Consider the following 10,810-nt stretch of genomic DNA (forward strand, 5'->3'; position numbering starts at 1 on the left):
CAAGGAGTGAAGCATGCCATTTTGATCATCCTCTGAGTTTCATATATGTGTTCTGTGCATCTAGGGTAATTCAAGCATTTGGGCTATTTAGCCATATCAATGAGTCCATACCATGTGTGTTTTTCTGTGATTGGGTTACCTCACTCAGGATGATATTTTCCAGTTCCAACCATTTGCCTACGAATTTCATAAACTCATTGTTTTTGATAGCTGAGTAATATTCCATTGTGTAGATGTACCACATTTTCTGTATCCACTCCTCTGTTGAAGGGCATCTGGGTTCTTTCCAGCTTCTGGCTGTTGTAAATAAGGCTGCTATGAACATAGTGGAGCACGTGTCTTTGCTATATGTTGGGGCATCTTTTGGGTATATGCCCAAGAGAGGTATAGCTGCGTCCTCAGGTAGTTCAATGTCCAATTTTCTGAGGAACCTCCAGACTGATTTCCAGAATGGTTGTACCAGTTTGCAATCCCACCAACAATGGAGGAGTGTTCCTCTTTCTCCACATCTTCGCCAGCATTTGCTGTCACCTGAGTTTTTGATCTTAGCCATCCTGATTGGTGTGAGGTGAAATCTCAGGGTTGTTTTGATTTGCATTTCCCTTATGACTAAAGATGTTGAACATTCCTTTAGGTGGTTCTCAGTCATTCGGCATTCCTCAGCTGTGAATTCTTTGTTTAGCTCTGAACCCTGTTTTTTAATAGGGTTATTTGTCTCCCTGCAGTCTATTTTTCGAGTTCTTTTTATAATTTGGATATAAGCTTCTATCTGTTGTAGGATTGGTAAAGATCTTTTACCAACCTGTTGGTTGCCATTTTACCTAACAACAGTGTCCTTTGACTTACAAAAGTTTTGCAGTTTGATGAGATCCCATTTGTCGATTCTTGATCTTACAGCATAAGCCATTGGTGTTTTGTTCAGGAAATTTTCTCCAGTGCTCATGTGTTCAAGATGCTTCCCCACTTTTTCTTCTATTAGTTTGAGTGTATCTGGTTTGATGTGGAGGTCCTTGATCCACTTGGACTTAAGCTTTGTACAAGGTGATAAGCATGGGTCGATCTACATTCTTCTACATGTTGACCTCCAGTTGAATCAGCACCATTTGCTGAAAATGCTATCTTTTTTCCATTGGATGGTTTTGGCTCCTTTATCAAAAACCAAGTGACCATAGGTGTGTGGGTTCATTTCTGGGTCTTCAATTCTGTTCCATTGGTCTATCTGTCTGTCTCTGTACCAATACCATGCAGTTTTCCTCACTATTGCTCTGTAATACTGCTTGAGTTCAGGGATAGTGATTCCCCCAGAAGTCCTTTTATTGGTGAGGATAATTTTAGCTATTCTGGTTTTTTTGTTATTCCAGGTGAATTTGCAAATTGTTCTGTCTAACTCTTTGAAGAATTGGATTGGTATTTTGATGGGGATTGCATTGAATCTGTAGATCGCTTTTGGTAAAATGGCCATTTTTACTATATTAATCCTGTCAATCCATGAGCATGGGAGATCTTTCCATCTTCTGAGGTCTTCTTCAATTTCTTTCTTCAGAGGTTTGAAGTTCTTCACTCCTTCTTTAAAAGGGGAACAAGAATACCCTTAGGAGGGCATAGGGAGGCAAAGTTTAGAATGCCCATTCAGAGCCTGCCCCACATGTGACCCATACATATCTCTCCTGAGAGACACCGCCAGAATATGGCAAATACATAGGCTAATGCCAGCAACAAACCACTGAACTGAGAACGGGACCCCCATTGAAGGAATCAGAAAAAGGACTGAAAGAACTTGAAGGGACTTGAGACCCCATACGAACAACAATGCCAACCAACTAGAGCTTCCAGAGACTAAGCCACTACCCAAAGACTATACATGGACTGACCTTGGGCTCGAATTCATAGGTAGCAATGAATAGCCTCGTAGGGGCACCAGTGGAAGGGGAAACCCTTGGCCCTGCCAAGGCTGGACCTCCAGTGAACAGGATTGTTGGGGGGAGGGCGGTAATGGGAGTAGGATGGGGAGGGGAACACCCATATAGAATGGGAGGGGGAGGGCTTAGGGGGATGTTGGCCTAGAAACCAGGAAAGGGAATAACATTTGTAATGTAAATAAGAAATACCCAATTTAATAAAGATGGAAAAAGTAAAATAAAATAAAACCATGCTTTTCAGAAACTGCAGTCAAAAATATTCATTGCTGAGGATGCCACATCTTTCAACACCTATTTCAATGGCCTTGAGTGCGTTGTAAAAACAGCATTCACTTGAAAAGTTCCCACAACAATCCAGGCACTTACAGTCTTGCTGACTTATTTGTCCTCCATTAATTCTTCAAATTCATGACCATGGATTTGAGCAGAAATACAAACAATGCTGAAACAAATGTTAGGGATGTTTTATTAACATGAATAAGCAATGCTAAATCATTTCTTATATTTAAAGAGCTGGGCTACAATGATGCATAGGAGATGTTTTACAGATTTAAAGGTGAGTTGCAACCAACTTAACATCAACTCATCAATGCAAGAACGCTGCCTGTTTGATAATGAATGCTAAAGAGTCAGATTTAATCTTCAAGGTAACCTTGCAAGCCATAGTATTACCTTTACATAGAGATGAGGTAACTTAGGCAACTGGCCCAAGGTAGCTTTAAGTAGATAAAGAATACATGCATGGATGCATCCTTGATTTTGAAACCCTGTTAAGTCAGTGTTCTGTGGAGAAAGGAGGTCACTAGGTAGATTTCTGGCTATTGGGAACACAGATTCTTGGGTCTGGCATATACAAGACCCAGAAAACTGTTGCTAGCTGTTCTTACAGAGCCCTTTCCTATTTTCATGAAAAGAGAAAAGTTCCAACTTGTTCCAGAAACATGTCTTCCTGTAACTCAGTTCTCATTCCAGTTCTCTAGTTTTTTTATCATATATTTTTATCATAATCAAATTCTAGTCTATTAGTCACATCTTTCAGGCCACCTTTTTCACATGGGGATATGCACAGAGCCAGACTGGAAGAGGGCTTCTTTTTATGTAATTATCCAGAGAAAGATACATTCTCCATTAGGTCCTGGAAACTGAGTAACACTTGAATCTGTTAAAGGAGTGAGGCAGAGCAGGGTAGAAGAGGAGTGGGAGAAGAAGGGAGGAGATAAAAGATGCACACAGCACACATTGTAAGTAAATAAAGATGATATTTGAGGCCCAAATTCTTTTGAATTACGATTGTTTTTAACTTATAAATTTTTAAAGAGCTGAGGTTGCTTAAGTGACTATGCTCAACCTTACAGATTTTGAGAATCCAGCCACGTTAAAGGCAGAAAAGTGATCTACTGATAGCAATCAAACTAAAATTCATTAAGAAAATGAGTCATTTGTGTGTATTTTCCATTTCAGTGTGCCTTATACAGGGTTTCAGCTATGAATCCTCTTTTATTTCTATCAACCTTTATTGAGATCTATGGATCTGGAAGAAACCTACCGTAAGGAAGCGGCTGTGCATTATTATTCAGACATCATCCCTGATCAGAGCAAGTGAGAGCTCATCTTAGCATAAAATTCTCAGCAGCACATTCTGTGTTTACCAAAATGCATGCACGGTGATGTCAACTAATTTGTACTTAATCCATTGTTGGAATAATTTATTTATGAAAGTTAACTCGAATAGCATTGCGATCAGAGTGAAAATGGAAAGGAGTGGAGGCATAAATCGTTTAAATAAATAATAAAGTGAAAGAAAAGAGGAATATGACCATCACTTCACTTAAACCACGTTAGACCTGTGTGTCATCACCCCATAGGGGAAGGGAGTACCAATGCTCTTGCCAACAAATGTCACCAAAAGTGGAAAGGGTAGAAACCTCAGTCTTAGGGGATGGATTTATTTTGCACTGAGCAATTGTTGCCTTCAAATATGCTGTCTATTTTAATCTCCCTACCTTTTGTAAATGCTCACAAGGGATGCCAGCATTCTCTACTCACTTTCAGAGACTAGATAATTTCAGATGTTCTCACTTGGAGACCGCTCACACTCCCAAGAATGGTTGGTGTTCAGTGAGAAGGACCTTGTATGAGCAGCAGTTGTTCAGCTCTGCCTGGGACTCAATGAGAGATTAATTTCCAGGGTCAGAGTTTAACAAAGTCATGTACAGTACTGTAGAAGCCTCATTTGCAAACAATTTTGACTGAAAGAAATTGAAAAGCTCTATGTTCATAATTTCCTTCTAACCAATTTTTGTTCATAAGATATTGAAATTTGTTTTTCTTTTATGTGTATGAGTATTCTACCTGCAAGTATATATGTGCACTGGATGCATACCTGATGCTCAAGGATGTCATAAGAGGGTATTGGATCCCTAGAATTGGAGCTACAGGTGTCTGTGAAACAAGAAGTCGGTTCCAGGACCCAAAAGTGGATCCTCTGCTAGAGCAACAAGTGCTCCTAATGGCTGAGCCATCTCTCAAGCCCTTCTGGCCAAATACTGGTTTATTCAGAACAGAATCAGACAAGAAAGAAGGACGTTGCATTGTACCCTTAAGTCTTGAAGGTAAGCTAGATGTACTGTCAGTCACTAGGTTTGTGCTGAGTTACTATAGTTAATTTTGAAGCATCCCTTTGTTGTTATTGGAGCAGGCCAGACTGTCTGTCTACATACCTGCACTGAGCAGAGAAGCCAGGCCCACTCTTTTACAGGTTCTCTCCTCTCCTGTTCAGTAGAGTGTCTTCCATTCCAAACTCCATGTGAGAGAGATATTCAGCTTTCTTCCCTCAAATTCTAGGGTTTCCTCACCCCAGGCACCTACTCTCCCATGTAGGATATCTCAGGATGTCTCAAGCCCACTCTTCTATGATGAGAAACAATATTGTAGCCATGCACATAATTTTGAAACCTAAGCAACCAACTGACCTTAGAAAGTCCTAAATCTATACACAATAGAAAAAATTTTTAATGTAATATTATATAAAAATCACAAAGCAGTTCAATGTTCATGGACATAGTACAGTTTCAATGGAAGGTCAGGTTAGGATCTCAGGATTCTCTCTTTTTAAGGCACTCCCAGTATTTCCCACTGTGGTGCCCCTCACTGCCACACCTGTCTCAATATCTCCCTCCCGTCAAGGCACTATTTCACTCATACAATGAATACCAAAAATGAGATGAGTCACCTCTCAGCAAATCCTGGGCTCGGAAAAAAATGACTGTTCTCTTTATGATATGAAACATTCGGTGACAACTCTAATACACAGCAGCTACACTGTGTCAGTGGTTCTCATCCTTCCTAACGCTGCAACTCTTTGATTTTCTTATTTTCCTTATTTTGTAGTGACACACACACACACACACACACACACACACACACACACACCACGAACCATAGAATTATTTCATTACTACTTCCTAATTGTTGTGAATCATAATATAAATATCTGACATTCCGGCTATCTGATATGCAACCCTTGAAAAAAGATCACTCGACTCAAAAAGGGGTTGTGACCCACAGGCTGAGAATTGACACTCTAGACAGTAATTAGGCAATTATGAATGGAGTCCGTGGTAGGAGAGTCTTATAAACAATGACTGAATAAGACGTCTCAGCCAATAAGAGTCAGCTCTGGTTAGCCTACACTCACAGAAGCAGGCTCTCTTAGCTTTCAAATCTGCCACTGCAGGGCCCTATTTCATCTTCAATATTCTCACCTATTTATAACTGCTTGGACCTCATTGTTGTATGCCACTCTGCCTCCATAGAAAAGAACAATTCTTTGTCCCTTAACTGAAATTTTGTGAACTCTCCAAGCAATTGGCCCCTACCAGCTCTACCTTCATTGCCATTTTAGCCCCTGAACATAATTGCCACGGGTCTTTTAGCTATGTTCCTCTATGACACACGACTATTAACCTCTTAGAAGGAGGGACCCATGTTCTGTCCTGTCCAAAATCAGCAACTGGCTCATGTACAAGATAAAATTATGTCTACTTGAGAAATCTATTTCAGAAGGGGTCATGAGAGAAAGCAGTTGACTTTGTTTGGTAAATCAGCTATAAGCCATTTCTTTTTAGAAAATAAGATTAAGGATAATAAATAAACTACTTGAAATTCCAAACAAACTCAAGAGACTTTGGGGGAGAGAATAAAGGCAAGAGGGGAGCAGAGAGCTCCAAAGAACAGAGGGGATGGCTAACTGCACTGCAGGGAGGCTGAGGGGAGAGCAGAGATAATTAGTCAAAAATACCACAGGCAGCCAGACGTTCTGGAACAGTTAGTCATGGGCCCATCGTGTCCACAACAACTTAAGTGGCATGAGTTATTTGAAAAGCACACACACACCTAAATCTCAAGTATGCAAAGCAAGCAGGGAAACACCGTATTCAAATCCATCTTGTAAAGGTCAGTAGGAATAGTTAGGGTATTTGAATCATAACCTGTTCCTATTCCATCCTGCCTTCCTGGTCTGTATCATAAAATCTCTGCACCATGACTGGAACATTCACTGCCTATAAATCCTTGCTGGAACATCTCTTGCCCATAAATAATCCCTGCCCTCTTGAGGTTTGGTTTTGCTTTCATTGTAATGCTGTGTGGGCCCCAAAAACCTGGAGTCTGCACATAGACCCAAGTGATACCATGTGACCACCCTGCCCCCAAGTTATTTCTGATTGCTAAAGGAAGATGCCAACAGCCAAAAGCTGGGCAGAAGAGACACAGGTAGGATTTAGGATTCTTGGACTTGGGGTCAGAGGAAGTGTAGAAAATGGTAGAAAAGGAAGGAGAAGCGGCCATGGGTTAGGTGAGGTTCATGAAAGTGTGTTCCTGAGGGCTGGTTAATTGGAGATAAGAGTTGTCCAGATGAAAGTAATAACTCAAGAGTTATCAATATGAAAGTAGATTCTAATAGCATAGAGGGTAGATATTTGCCCAGCTCTAGTGCTGATTATGGCTTATTGCAAATATAAAGGTTGTATGTGTCTTTGATCCTGGAACTAAATGGTTAAAGGAGGATTAGAAACCCCAGATTGGGATTAAATTTTTCTACAACAATACCAAGCCAGGTGCATACATGGCATTGTGGATTTACACAGCGGCTCCATCCCCTATCACCACTTTTGTTTTAGCCACTTTTGTCCACCTGAAGAATACTGATCCAATAACATTGAGGTCCTAACATGTCCGCTCTAAGGTGCACATAAGAAGGGATTCTTACACTGGAAAAGCAAGAAGAGAAAATGAGACGCTGTCAAAATCTCCCTCTGAGAAGCAGGAGTTGTCACTGTTTCTGCCCAGAGAAAGAAACAGACCAAAATATAGGCCATTGACAAAGAAGTCCACAGCTCTCCTTGAGAGAACTGACTTTATCTTAAACACAATAGGAAGCACATCATGAATCTAAAACCATGCAGAGAGCAGAGTTAGCAATTAAGGGGGACAAAGAGCTCTCTGGTGTTAGGAACACATGAAATAGAAGGGCAATGGGTTTTACAGAGGAATTTAGAGAAGGCACAACAAAGAACCTTCCAGAAGTCACAGGAATACTATGGAAGCAACAGACACAAGAACAATCTGAGCAAGGTAGATGCATTCTGATACCCATGTGCCCAGCTATACACAGGGTGCCAGAAACTCATAGACATTTTCCTGGCTTAAGGGGCTTTGCAGTCACATCTAATAAAACAAAGATTGCAAACTTAGCTATTCTTCTCTTTGAAGAGTTTCTAGAAAATGGTTATTAAAAAACCTTACAATTCAAAAATCACATCACACACACACACACACACACACACACACACACACACACACACAATCTCCCCTCTCTCCAGATCCACATTTCCCTTCATAAAAGAGGGCATCCCAAGGGATATCAACCATACAAGGAAAAATTACACCTCTTTAAGAAATGACTAGAGTTGAAAATTTTCAAGTTGTGATCCCTGGGTGAATTTAGAATAAAATACTGAAACTATTAGTCCAGCCCCTAAGCCATCTATCAACCACTAATGAATGATGGAAGTCCCACTACTGAGGTGCAAAGGGCATCCTTTGACTGGGAAGTGGCTTATGCTGATGGAGGAGCTAAACCAACATGCTGGGCTAGAAAGGAATGAGGAGACAAACTAAGTAGGGACATTGGAGGCCTACTTAATGCCAGAAGAGTATACTTTAAGGAATTGATTCAGTCAGATCTACAATCAAATAATCAAATAAGTAATACAAACAAGTAATAGACCTAAGCCCCACTGGATGCCAACAACACAAATCCAGGAAAAAATAAATTAATTTTAAGGAATCAGATCTGTTTCACTGATCGTGAAATAGACGATGTTAATGAGGAGAAAAAATGTTAAAAGTGAATCTTTAAATATTCATGAGTTGCAAATTTGCACTGAAATCATTAAGGGAAGGATATCAGTCTGTTTGGTCTTAAATAGCAAAACACCCCAAAATGAGCATCTTATACAATAAGGTTTTATGGCCTCACATTCCTCAAAACTAAAGACGGGATTTGTGATCTCATTGTTATACCTTCCTTCTGGCAGTCATGAAAGAGAAATCTCTCTCCCATGCTGCATTTTTAGATGCTAATAGCATCTGCCAATCTAGAATATTCCTTGATTTCTACTAAGTCATCTCAGCAAATGCCTTCATCGTCACATGTCAATCTTCCTTATGGGGACATGGGTCAAAATCTACCCTGTAAATAAAGGACACCCATCGTAGTTGATTAAATGCCCACTTATACTAAGACGACCTTCATTGACTTAACTATTACCTTTTAAATTTTTTATTCTTTGAAAATTCCATGTGTGCTACATATCATGATCATTTCCACTCACCAGTCTCTTCCTCCCACTTCTCTCATAAAAACCACCTCCCTCCCAACTTCGTAAACCAGTGAATCCAATTGTGCTGCCTAGACAAGCATCTTTCTGGGACCAACCACTGGACTATAATCACCCTGCAAGTGGCTGCATCCCTAGAGAAAAGTAACTCCCCTTCCCCCCAAATCCAATATCTGCCAATGGCTCCTCACCTGAGATGAGGCCTTGGGGGTCCCCTCTCTCCCATCTATACTTGAGTTCCAACTGCCTTAATCTTGTGAAGTTCATTTTCTGTTGATCACACCTACTATGCATTCCTGTGTGCAACAGCCATGTCATATCCAGAAGACAGCATTTCATAGAATATCTTAGCAATCCCATTTCAAAATAAGACCACATTGTGTGACATACTGTTATTGCTGGTCTGCATTTGAGGCAATGCCACTAGGCTCTAGCTACTTAAAAAAATAAAATAGAAGCCTATACATATCTCAAAGTAAGGAAACTTTATCTAAAACAAAGCAATATGTCAGATCAGTGGGCCACAAGAAAATACTCAAAGAGCTACTATGTATGGGGTCTAAAGGAAGAAGGGGATCATTACTAAGGGGTGTGTAGTTTGGATGATTGTATATGTTTATTAATAACTTAAATCACAGAGTCATTCTTTCTACTGCTCATGTTTTTCACATAATGCTTCTGATTTCGATCATATACATAGTCATAAGATGGTAAACAGGCCACGTTCCTTAAAAGTTCATGAAAAGACACAGTTTTGCCTGATTGTTCATGCACACAAACCAGTCTAGGCCAGATCGGCATTTTGGTCTCAACCTGGGCATGAGGAAAGTAAGGCCAAAAAGAATCATTCAGTTTGATGGTTGTCAGGGGGAAGAGAAATTGTTGGGGGTAGGGTAGCCCAATGTAAGTGGGTATTCTAGGTGGCTAAGAGATTGTTAGGTACATTTTTGGAGAGAATTATAGTCACAAAGTCCAAGCAGGTAGAAAAGATAAGCTGATAGGCTGTGCCAGGTGTACCTAGTTCAAACCAAGTGGAGTTGTCAGCTGCTGAGCTATTTTATTTTTTAAATTTTATTTATTTATTTTCTGTATATGAGTACACTGTCACTATCTTCAAACACACCAGAAGGCATTGGATTTCATTACAGATAGTTGTGAGCCACCATGTGGTTGCTGGGAATTGAACTCAGGACCTCTAGAAGAGCAGACAGTGCCCTTAACCACTGAGCCATCTTTCCAGCCCCCCTGAGCTATTTTCTATGCCTGTCTGCCACAGGAGGATTTTTAGAAATGGATTTGGGAGTGGTTTACACATCATAGAGTATAAATATAGATTCAATTGCCAGTAGAAAACAAAAGTAGAATGTAAAGAGTCAAATGAAATAAATGGTAGATCATTCAAAAATTAGGCAGAAGTTAGACTTTAAAGCTGACCTATAGTGGCCATGGGATCTAAATAACAGAGAACAGAGAAGCAAAGAGCATTTATAAAAATGAACAGAGCCCCCAAAGGACTTTAAAACATAATGTTGCATAATGTCCATTGTGGACATGTTGATTCTTAAAACATGTTCCATTCTTAAAAGAACCTTAAAAGAAATACTGTATGAAAACTAGTAAAAATTGAAAGGCTTGGGGTGAAAAGAAAGAAACAAGATAAGTAAGAAACAGAAAAATAAACAAAACAGAAAAAATGACAAGAAATGTGTGATGGTAATGTCTGTTCCATTGTAGATTTTATATATTCTCACTTAATTTCATCTCTCTATCAGCCAGCTGTTCAAAAAATATGTTATACTCCAAGTCCTAAATGGTTAGTGGTGAGGGAAATGAAGGAAAGAAATCACTAAGATGGAGAAGAAAAGCCCTGAGCATAAAAAATGAAGTAGAAGAAAGATCAGGAAATCAGAGCTACAGTTGACTGAGCAAGTAGTCAAAAGTTTCCTGATAAACTGGCAAGTGTGTTGGCCTTCACAACATGCTTGAGAT

Source organism: Rattus rattus, chromosome 3 (assembly GCF_011064425.1).
Source record: "Rattus rattus isolate New Zealand chromosome 3, Rrattus_CSIRO_v1, whole genome shotgun sequence".
NCBI lineage: Eukaryota > Metazoa > Chordata > Mammalia > Rodentia > Muridae > Rattus > Rattus rattus.